Source organism: Equus asinus, chromosome 8 (assembly GCF_041296235.1).
Source record: "Equus asinus isolate D_3611 breed Donkey chromosome 8, EquAss-T2T_v2, whole genome shotgun sequence".
Taxonomy (NCBI): Eukaryota; Metazoa; Chordata; class Mammalia; order Perissodactyla; family Equidae; genus Equus; species Equus asinus.
Window position 1 is genome coordinate 87,557,398 of NC_091797.1, and position 11,791 is coordinate 87,569,188.

Here is an 11,791-nt window from a genome sequence, read left to right on the forward strand (position 1 = left end):
CAGCACTTTCGCCCTCGCAGCCACTCACTCGTTCATTAATTCAATGAGCCACTTCTTGAGCTGTGTACCAGTCCCCGCGCCAGGCATTGTGGACACGAGATGAGTGAGATGCAGTCTCTGACCCCAGGGGGCTCGCTGTCCAGTGGGGGAGGCAGCCAGGGCACGGCTGAACTCGGCAGCAGACTGTGGTAGACGTCCTAAGAGATTAAGGTGGTAGATTTCTAGGAGGTGGCATTTGGGAATTTGCTCCCTGAGCACAGGGACCTTGTCTGTCTGGTTCATGCTGAACCCCAGCTCCCAGCACAGTCTCAGGCCCACCATAGTTGTGCCATACATATTTGTTGAGCGACTATGGATTGAAAGATGGGCAGGTTCTCAACACGCAGAGTTGGGGATGGGGATGGTCATCCTGGCTGAGGACCCTGAGGCACCGGTGGGGACGTGCTGATATATTTGGAGGAACAGATTTGTGGGGAGCCTCGACCAGGAGAAAAAGCATGCCCCTGAGAATCAGACTGGACAAGCACTTGTGCGCTTGCTGGGTGAGTCCAGGTGGGCTTCTTAACCTCTCTGATCCTCTGCATTCTTGTCTCCAAAGTGGAGCCCCAAAGGACCTATATTTGCAGGGTTATTATTATTATTTTTGGAGGAATTTTTTCCTTTTTATTCTGGAAACTTTTAAACACATGAAAAAGTGGAAAGAATTGAATAGAAGAACTCCCACACACCCGTCATCTAACCTCAACACTTACCCGCATTTTGCTGTTCTGGTTTGAAGGTCCTTGACACAGTGATAAACTCAGTGGGTGACTGAAGACAACGGGGATACCTCTGGACAAGTTAGGGCACAGGGGCCAGAACGAGTTCTCCATGACCGCCGCCTGCCTGCGGGCACCGGAGGCCACCGCTGCTGCAAAGCACACTCCGATTTCAGAGATGTTAACATGTGAAGAAATGTGCGTCTGGAATTGAGGAAATGCAGCGGCAGCGCGCTCACCCTGCGTTTCACTTGTCCTTAGTCCCTGTGCCGGGGGAGGGTGTCAGGATTTTCCTCGCTCAGTGCTTTGTGAGTTCTTCTGTAATTTTTTTCTTTTTCAGCCTCTCCTCCCAACCAAAACGCAAACAGAGAAGGGCTCCTGGCAGAGTTCCTAGGATCAAAAGTGATAACGGGCTGAGTAGTATTCCACTGTGTGTAGATACCACGTCTTCTGTATCCGTTCATCTGATGATGGGCACGTAGGTTGCTTCCAAGTCTTGGCTACTGTGAATAATGCCTCAGTGAACACGGGGGTGCAAATATCTTCTCAAATTAGTGTTTTTGTTTTCTTTGGATATATTCCCAGAAGTGGAATAGCTGGATCATGTGGTAGTTCTATTTTTAATTTTTTGAGGAACCCCCATACAGCTTCCATAGTGGCTGCACCAATTTACACTCCCACCAACAGTGCACAAGGGTTCCCTTTCCTCCACATCCTCGCCAACACTGGTTATTTCTTGTCTTTTTGATGAAAGCCGTTCTAACAGGTGTGAGGTGATATCTCATTGCGGTTTTGATTTGCATTTCCCTGGTGATCAAGGATGTTGAGCATCTTTTCATGTACCTGTTGGCCATCTGTATCTTCTTTGGAAAAATGTCCATTCAGATCCTCTGCCTATTTTTTAGCTGGACTATTTGTTTTTTTGTTGTTGATTTGTGTGAGTTCTTTATGGATTTTGGATAGTAACCCCTTACTGCATATATGATTTGCAAATATCTTCTCCCACCCAGTAGGTTGCCTTTTCATTTTGTTGATGGTTTCCTTCACTGTGCAGAAGCTTTTCAGTCTGATGTTTGTTTTTGCTTTTATTTCCCTTGCCTTTGGAGTCAGATCCAAAAGAATGTCTTTAAGACCAACGTCAAGGAGCGTATCACTATGTTTTCTTCTAGGTGTTTTATAGTTTCAAGTCTTTATTCCATTTTGAGTTAATTTTTGTAATGAAATCTTGCCATTTGCGACAGCGTGGATGGACCTTGAGGGCAGTATGCTAAGTGAGATGAGTCAGACAGAGAAAGGCAAATGCTGCATGATTTCACTTATATGTGGAACCTGAAAAATAAGAGAAACAAAGCAAACACAGGCTCATAGGTACAGAGAAGACATTCGTGGTTGCCGGAGGGGAGGCGGGTTGGGGGGGGAGGCGATATCTGCGAAGGGGATTAAGAAGTTTTAACTTCCAGTTATAAAATAAATAAGTCCTGGAGATGCAATGTGCAGCCTGGGGAACATAGTCAATTGTGTTGAATTGACTTTGTAAGGTGACAGGTGGTAACTAGACTTATCATGGTACACCTGAAACTTACATAATACTGTATGTCCATTGCACCTCAAAAAAAAATAAAATAATTAAGATTAAATAAAAATTTGAAAATTGTGGTATAATACACATTAAAAAAAAGTGATAATGGGGTGTGGGAAGACGGCTGCTTTAGGTGTGATGGTGGAAGGCTCCAGGAGGAATTGCCCCGTGGACTGAAATCTAGTTGAGACGTGAAGAACATTCCAGGCCAAGGGACGGGCGAGAGCTGACCTTTGGTTCAGGGATGTGGACGGAGACCAGCGAGGTTGTGCCTGCACAGTGGTGGGATGGAAGGAGAAGGGGAGACGGCCCAGGTAGCAGCGGAGACCTCTCTGGGCTTCGGAGGCCTCGGGAGAGGCTCTGATGTGCTCCTGAGAGTAGCGGAAGCTCTTGGAGGGTTCTGAGCAGAAGAATGGTGTGCAGGGTGGAATCATGGTCCCCGAAGATGTCCACATCCTAACCCCCAGCCCTGTGAGTCTGCATCTGACACAGCAAAAGAGACTTTGCAGCTGTGATTACATTTAGGACCTTGAGATGGGAGATGATCCTGGATTATCTGGATGGACCCCACGTCATCACAAGTGTCCTTACAAGAGGGAGGCAGGACTGTCAGAGTAGAGAGAGATGTGACAACCGAAGCAGAGGTCCCAGTGATTGGGGGCCATGAGCCGAGGAATGCAGTGGCCCCTACGAGCTGGAAGAGGAAGGAAGTGGATGCCCCCCTCGAGCCCCCAGAGAAGAACGCAGCTCTGTACCTCGATGTTAGCCCCCTAAAACCATTTGGACTTCTGACCTCCAGAACAGTAAGAGGATGAATCTGTGTTGTTTTGAGTCACTGGGTTTGTGGTCATTTGTTACAGCAGCAAAAGAAAACTCAAACGCACGGCAAACTCAGATTTTAATTTTGAAGAGCCAAGGTTCTTGCTTTCTAAAGATATAAAGAGGACGTGTCACCTGCCTTGGATGGAAGGCCCCTGACTGGGGCCCTCGCCACCCCTCTCTCTGCCTCGATTGGTCCCTGGGATCTCATCCCGTCTCGTGCTTTAACTACCATCTATGTGCCGGGAAGCCCTGGCTTCTAGCCCCAGCCCACAGCTCACCCTCAAGTTCCGCTCCCTCCTCTGCCTTCCCCCTTCCAGTCAGCAGCCACTCCATCCTTCCCTGCAGCATCCATCCTCCAGGGTCCAAACTCCATGTCATCCTTGACTCCGCTCTTGCTCTCAGCCCACGCACCCATTCCGTCTGCAAACTCCCTCCTCTGGTGCCAGATCACTGGCCTTCCTGCCCCCACCCTAGCCCCCCTCAGTCTATTCTCAACACAACTGCCAGATGGAGCCTTTCCAGAGATGGGCGAGCACGTCACTCCTCTGTTCAAAAACCCACCGTGGCTCCCATCTCCCTCACCAAGAAGCCGGAGTTCATCCAGTGGCCCACAGAGCCGCCCTGGTCCCTGAGCCTCCAGCCCTCTACCCTTGTTCACTCTCCCTGGGCTTCTGTCTTGTTCCTTCGTAACCCGTGACTTAAAACATTTTTTTAGGGCTGGCCCTGTGGTCGAGTGGTTAAGTTCACATGCTCTGCTTCGGTGGCCCAGCGTTTCGCCAGTTCGAATCCTGAGCAGGGACATGGCACTGCTCATCAAGCCATGCTGAGGTGGCATCCCATGTGCCACAACTAGAAGGACTCACAACTAAAAATACACAACTATGTACCGGGGGGCTTTGGGGGGAAAAAGAAAAAATAAAATCTTAAAAAAAAATTTTTTTTAATTGAGAAATAATTCGCGTACCATAAAATTCAACCTTTTAAAGTGTACAGTTCTGATTCAGTATATTCACAAAGTTGTGCCACCATCTAATTCCAGAACATTTTTATCACCCCAGAAAGAAACCCTGTGCCCATTAGCAGTCACCCCTCATTCTCCCCTCCCCCAGCCCCAGGCAACTACTCTCCTCTCTGTCTCCATGGGCTCACCTATTCTGGGCGGTTCGTGGGCTGGATGCTTGAAGGATCTTCCTGCCTCAAAAGGCTCCTCTTCCCTCACACGGTACCTGGAATCCCCCGGAGCCTCGGTCTGCAGGTCAGTGTGGTGTCCCCCAGAGGCACCCTGGGAAGGTGCGGAGGGGCCATGTGGCCCGGCCTCCGGAAGCCGTGAGGGTGAGGATGGAGCACATGTGGCTCTTGTCCCCTTGGGCCCTGGGGGCAGACACGATGGGTATAGCTGCTCTGCCCACATGACAGATTGGGAAACTGAGGCTCATTTGCCAAGGAGGGAATCGCAACACTGAGAGCCCTAGTAACTTGCCTAAGATTTTCCTGCTGCTTCTTGGAGGAAGCCGGACTCAGACCCAGGGGTTTCTGACTTGCAACCTCATCCTCTTCATCCCGCAGCGTTTTTTGGACCACAAGTGGGCCTCGGCCCAGAGATACTGGATTCACCGGGGGAACTGGCCTCAAAAGACACAGTCCCAGGCCTCACGCTGGGAGTTCTGTTTCAGTGGCTCCAGGGTGAGACCCAGGACTCTGTCTGTTGAGTCCGCTCACTAGCTGATTCCTCCGGTGCTTTCTGAACTGCAAGACCCACAGTCTACACTTGGCTGCTTGTGAGGGTGTGAGACCTGGGGCTCAGGACCTGGAAGTTTGAAAGCAAGAGTGACCTGAAGGTAACTAGTTCCTGCCCCCAGGCCCCTCAGAGCCTCTTGAGGGACTCAGCCTTTGCCCCCTCCCTCCCGGGGGGCTGCTGCCAGCGGGGGCAGCTCTGCTAGTAAAGTCTTTATCGGGAATGTCGCCTAATGCATTCATATCAAACAATAGCGCCTCATACATCATCCCTGCCAGAGGCCACCTCCGCTAGGACAAGCACAGTCCATTACCCTGACGGGCGTAGGCCATGCGCAAAACAGATAACGGGTCCTGGTAGTACGGGGGCACATGGGGCAGGGAGCTGTCACGTGCCTTGGCGAGCACCAAGGGGCCCCTGGGCAGCTGCCACCCTGGGGAAGTCGGGACACAGGGCGTCCAGTCCCAGCCTTACAGGGTGGCAGATAGAGTATTGTGTGAGAACCTGGCTTTGCATCCTCAGGGAAGTGACTCAACCTCTCTGAGCCTTGTTTTCCCCATCTGTGAAAGGGGGCTGTGAACAGTGTGTGCTTCACATAGAACGGTCGGGTGGGCTCAAGAAGAGGAGGCCAGAGAGAGCTGGGCACGATGCCAGGGAAGGAGGAAACAGTCTGCAGACGGGAGCTCTGACTGTTGCTGATGGATTCCCAGGCCCCCATTCACGCTGGCCTGCCACTGCGCAGGGACCATCTTCAACAGTCTTCACACCTCCAGACTCCCGTGGGTGTGGACAGACAAGTCACCCCTCCCCACTGCCGAGTCCCCAGAAGCAGACCCCGAGACGAGGGCTTGAGTGCAAGTCTGCAGACTGTTTGTTTGGGAGATAAAGCTCACACCAGGAGGAGGGGGGGGGAGGGAGGCAGAGAAGGAGGTGGCCAGCGGCAGGTGCGTGACAAGCCCCATTTTCACTATGGCGAGCGGGCGCAATCCTGCCGTGACACTGGGACACACAGCAGCTCAAGAAGCTGGGAGCCGGAGTCTTTACAGATCTCCTCCCATCGCCATTGCGGTCACTCCATGGCAGGAGATCCCTGGCACCTCTGGCTTGGTGTCCACGTGGCAAAGCAGGCTTCAGAAAGCCCTCGGATGGGGAATGGAGGTGCTGGTAGCCAGAGGCGGGACGACTGTGCACCCAGGTTCGAGGGTGAGGGGATACGGGTGGGACACTGTTATGGGCTGAATTGTGTCCCCTGCAAATTCATGTGTTCAAGTCCTGACCCCCAGTACCTCAGAAGGTGACTGTATTTGGAAAGAGAACCTTTAAGGAGGTAACCGAGTTAAAACGAGGTCATATGGGCGGGACCTACTCCACTAGGTGTCTCTATAAGAAACGATGAGGATGCAGACACGCATGGTGGGGTGGAGACCCATGTGGAGATACAGGGAGGAGAAGACAGCTGTCTGCAAGGCAAGGAGAGAGGCTCCAAGAAAACCAACCTTGCTGACACCTTGATCTTGGACCTCCAGCCTCCAGAGCAGTGAGAAAAAAAATGTCTGTGGTTTCAGCTGCCCAGCCTGTGGTGTTTTGTTACTGCAACCCGAGCCAACAAGACAGGCCTGATAGAGTAGCCACACCAATCAGCCCTCCTCTCCCTCCTTCCAGGCCATTCACCCTCTCTGCTGGCCAAGAGTCACAGGGCCAGTCCAAGGGACAACGGACTCTGCTGGTCCCCTGCTCTTATCCAGCGCCCTCAGCTCTCTCTTGGTTCTCCAAACCACCTAAGATCTTTACTGTTCCTGCCACCCGGAATGCTGTTCCCTCAGATCGTTAGAAGGGCTGGCTTCTCATCCTTCATGTCTCAGCTCACTGGTCCTCTCTTTGCAGAGGTCCTTCCTGACCCCTTCATCACTCTCTTTCACCATATTTTCTTTTTTTTCAATTTTATGTCTCCTTTTCTTCTATGCAGTGCACTGGCCGTTCCTTATGTGTTTGTTTCTTGTCAACTCCCTCCAGTGAAGGCAGGAAACTTGTCCATCTTGTTCTCTGTGGTGGCCTCAGGACCCACAATGGTGCTACATTCGTATCGAGGGCTCAACACGTTTGTGGTGTAGTCAGCATCAGTCCAGGAGAGGAATGCCCCCTCCTAATTCCCCACGTGAACAGTGCCGTGGACTGAATCGTGGCCCCTCCCCGCCCCTAAATCCGTGTGTTAAAGCCCTACCCCACAAGGAATGGTCTTAGGAGGGGGGGGGCCTTCGGGAGGTCACTGGGCTTAGAGATGTCGTGAGAGTGGAGCCCTCAGGCTGGGATTAGTGCTCTTATAAGAAGGGGTGCCAGACCTAGCTGTCTCTCTTTGTCCGCCGAGTGAGGACGCAGCGAGAAGGCAGCCTTCTACAAGGCAGGAACAGGGCTCTCACCAGAACCTGACCACGCTGGCACCTTGATCTTGGACTTTCAGCTGCCAGAATGGTGAGAAAACAAATTTAGGTTGTTTAAGCAGCCAGTCTGTGGTATTTTGTTAAGGCAGCTGGAGCTAAGACATGTGGTGAGCTCCTGAGAGTGTTTCAAAGCTGTTTGCGTATCCACCTTGCCTTCAACACAGTACAGGCACACAGTCGGTGCTCAATAAATCATTTTTAAAAAGGACAAGATCCGTGGGAGCGTTCGTCTTTATTCGCCTGCAGGCCTGGTGGGTTTTCCTTGGTTTTTGCCTGAAAAGTTTAAAGCTATGGATGTGCTTTCTCCCGTCTCCACCTCTTCCGGGAAGGGGTCACCGGGTGGGCGCCCTGGGAGAGGAGGCAGATTCCCCACAGCTCAGGACCAGGGAGTACAAGAGGCTATTACATTCTCCCAGCGGGGTTGTGGGGAGGGAAATAGGCTGGATTAGCCACCAAGGACCGTGGGAGACTCTGCTGATGCTTCTAAGAGAGGTTGGTTCTGTTGGTACCCAGGGAGAGGGCAGGAAGATGCCCCCATGCCTGCTGGTTCTGGCTGACCTTCCCTCCAGCTCTGGAAGGCAGCCTGGGTGGCGGCTGCAGCTGGGACTCTGGAACCCTGTCTCCCAGATTCAGATCCCAGCCTTACAACCTACTGGCTGTGCATCTTTGGGCAAATTTGTGAAACTCTCTGGGCCTCAGTCTACTTCATCTGTGAAATGGGGTAATGGTAACTCCTTCAGATCGTTGTTGCAAGCATCAAAACCTGATGGCGTGAGTTTGCATATAATAGAATTGGTTTCCTGTCGGCCGGCTCTAGTCATTTGGCTCACATCACATGTGACTTTGCACCATATGCAATTGATTACTTTGGCCCCACTTTTAAAGATGATGGCAGGGTTTTTACTGCATATAACGCATTTGCGCAGCACTGTGTGTTAGCTATTATGATGATTAATCCCATTTTAAAGAAGACAAACCTGGTACCAGCGCTGACAGCTGGCAGAAGCCCAAGGGAAGGAGAGGGCATTTTGAGGCCCCTTGAGGTGTTAAGATAGGGTGGTTTCAGATGGCTCAGCCCTCCCCAGGGGCAGCTGGCAGGTCCCAAGGGGCAGCAGCTTCATGACATGCCCTGATCTCCCCACATCAGCTGTGTCAAGTGAAGGGACACACGATCGTAAACCAGAGTTTCTTTAGCTGCCCTATCAGTGGCTGGGCTGGGCTGGGTCTCCCTGCTCCAGGCCCAGAAGCTGAGTCCGACAGCTACTGCCCACGCAGGGCCCCGAGCCCCAGAGTAATCCAGGAGGGCACACCTAGAGCAGGCAGGAATGGAGGTTGGGTTTGAAGCTGTGTAGCAGGCCAGAGAGTAGGGGAGTGGGCCAGGCTCTCAATGGCATGTGATTAAAGACCCCAATAATTGTGTCTGACGGGGAACTCATCCCCAGGGCTAGACAGGAGGGGGACCCCAAAGTCCAGATGTGACCCAGGGTCGGAGCAGACTGGGATGGGGGAGCACCCCCTCAGAGCCCCTGAGCAGTGAGTCCTGTGGTTCTAGAAGATGGTGTCATACATCACCCAACACGCCTTTCCGTGGGACCGGCCTGGCTGACAGCAGCCATTTATCTGAATGTCATTGGCAGTAAACTGGTACGGGGGAGGGTGGTGAGGAAGGAGGTGGCTAAGGCAGGGGTGGGGGTCTCCTCGGGAATTTCCCAGAGGCCGGTCCACAGCTTCAGCCTTGGTTGGGGGGACGGGGCGCAGTCGTGGCTCATGGGGCGCTGTCCGTCGTGCTGAAATCCGCCAGGCCCCTTCCTCTCTCTCTGGGGACAACGTGGGTGGAGGCCAAGAACTCTGCGCTACCCTGGGAGTCAGATGGGAGCTGGGGGCTGCTTCAAGAGTGAGACACTCTGTCAGGGGAGGGAAGTGACAGTCATAGGCCCTCGTGGTTATGGACATGGGATTTGGAGCCATAATCCTGGTGTGTTCATTCATTTAAAGGATATTTATCAAGAACAGGTTTCCCAGGACATAGTCCCTGCAGATGTTGATCAAACAATCACACAACCTAAGGTAAAAATTTCAACACTAGCTGTGAGACCTTGGGCAAGTTACTCAACCTCTATGTGCCTCAATGTCCTCACCTGTAAAATGAAGGTAATAACCATAGCCACTTCAGAGGGTTGCAAGATTAAGTGAGCTAATATAGTTAAAGTCCTTAGAACAGTGCTTGGCTCACGGAAAGTGCTCAACAATCTTGGCTAGTGTTACTGTCATTATTAATATTATGAGTGCACAGGGTGCTCTAAGAGGCAATAATGGGGAGCCAGATTTTGTTCACAGAACCCAGGAAGACCTGAAAGATGCTGAAGACTTGCATGGAGGAGTGTATAATTCTGGGCAAAGGGGACAGCATGAGCAAAGACCCTGAGGTAGGAAGGGGGCAGGACATTATCAAAGAGCTAAAAGGAAGCCATAGGGGCTGGACCATGGAGCATAACGAAAGAACCTCAGTTTCTTAATCTGTTAAATGGACCTCATAGTAGAACCCACCTCCAGCGAAGCTGTGAGGGTTAGATATGAGATGATGTGTTTAAAGGTCCCAGCACAGAGCCTGAGCATGCAATGGCACTGGCTGGCATGATGACTGGTTAGATTCCTGGTTCCAACCCCAGGGAAGGCAAATCCAACTTGCCACACCCCACGTCAAAGCTGGAAAGGACTTCAGAGGCCGTTCCTTTTGCAGACAGGAGCACTGAGGGCTTTGCAGACCCACCACACAGGGAGGCTGCTGGGGCTGCCTGTTCTGGCTCCTGGGGTAGGCGAGGGTGTGGGGCAGGGGAAAGAGTCGGGGTTTGGGGGCCACGGGGTGGGCTTGAATCCTGACTCCAGTGCCGCCCTGTTGTGGGATTGGGTATGACAGACGCAACCTCGAGGGCTCAATTTCTTCATGTGTAAGGTGGGGACAGTAACACCCACCCAGAAGACATTCATGGTAACAAGAAGGGTAAACACTTGAATGCTCACAGGGGCCAGGCAGGCAACGCAAAGGAGACAAGAGGCCTGGGGGCACCGCGGGGCCAGGAGAATGCGAGCTCCACCTGAAGGGGCAGCATGCCCAGCAACCCTGTGGGAAAGTGGGCTCGGCATTGCCTGGAAGTCCGACTTTTCCAGAGAACCCTAAATTCTGACTTTATGTAGGATTTTCCTATTTGTAAGTGTGAAAAACTAATTCAAGCTTTTTACAAACACAAGGTGGATCCAAGGAACCATGTTGGTGGCTTGAGTTTGGTCCGTGGATTCCCAGTTTGCAGCCTCTGGTGGAAGGTAAGGCACTTAGTAGGTGCTTTGTTCGTGAGGTCCCTTTCCCTTGAGGAGTGAGTCGCTGTCCGCCCCCAGTCTCTAACGCCTCTCCTTCGTCTGTCTCTAGGCCGCCACTTGTCTGCTTGGAGATCAGACCTTCCCAGGCCAGGCTAGGGCCCAGGACCCAACACCAGGACCCTTGAATTCAGGAAGGGGCTGCGCCCACCCAGATCTAAGCCTCTGGCCATCCTCAGCTTCCTCTGCCACCATCCTGGGAGGTCCCGTCTTACACTAAGGTTCTGCCTGCCTGGGGACCCAGGATTGTGAAGCACGCAGGTGGCGGGTGTGGGAGGCACATGTCACAGCCCTGTCACCACCACGGCTGCTCCCTCCTCCAGTCTGTGGCATCAGGAAACCCTGGGATCCAGGTGACACAGCTCCCCTGGGGTCTGTACCTGCCTCAGGGAGTGGCGGCTGTGACTCAGAAGTGCGACCAGGCTCAGATGCTGGAGAACGCTCCAGTAAAACAGGCAGAGAAGGAGCCATACCAGGCCACAGCTGCACAGGACCCTAGAGGGAAGCCCAGCAGCATTCAGCAGGGAAACTGAGGCCCAGAGGGAGGAAGGCCTCACCGCATGGTGGTGGGATCCACGTCAGCTGACTAGCGATTGGATGCTCTTTCCATGACACCTTCCTCCTAAACCAAGCCCTGGAGCAGGGACGTTGCAACCTGGGGCTGGACCACATTCCCTGGCCTTCCGCATCCCCTGGGTCACGGGAAGAAGAATGGTGCTGGAGGCCTATGGACTGTGTTCCCATCCTGGTTCTCCCATTTACTGTGTGTCCTTGGGCAATTCAAAGCTTCTCGGAGCCTCAGTTTCATCATCTGTAAAGTGGAAATAAATGCTCTGCCAAGATTAAGTGAGAACTAGTGTAAAATGCCTGGCTCATAATGGATGCTTAAAAGTCTTTTAAAAGGTACTTGTATCTGGCCTTGTTTCAAAAAGGCTTAGAAATGACTTACAAACATATACCATTATGCCAAAGCAGGAAAGACCTGGATGAGAGGACCAGGGTAACAGGATGGGGTGTGTAAAGGCCTGTAGGGTTTTGAGCAGTGGGCTGTGCATCTGGCTCGGAGTTTCCTGGCAGCCAAAGCAAA

At 52.4% G+C, this 11,791-nt stretch overlaps 1 long non-coding RNA gene across 1 annotated transcript; it reads left to right on the forward strand.

Annotated features, from left to right (window-relative positions):
• The first annotated feature begins 7,258 nt into the window (after positions 1-7,258).
• Positions 7,259-11,528, forward strand: LOC139045936 (uncharacterized). The gene is made up of 3 exons (XR_011505400.1): positions 7,259-7,363; positions 10,582-10,653; positions 10,757-11,528. It is a non-coding gene; the product is annotated as an uncharacterized lncRNA (long non-coding RNA).
• The last annotated feature ends 263 nt before the right edge of the window (positions 11,529-11,791 follow it).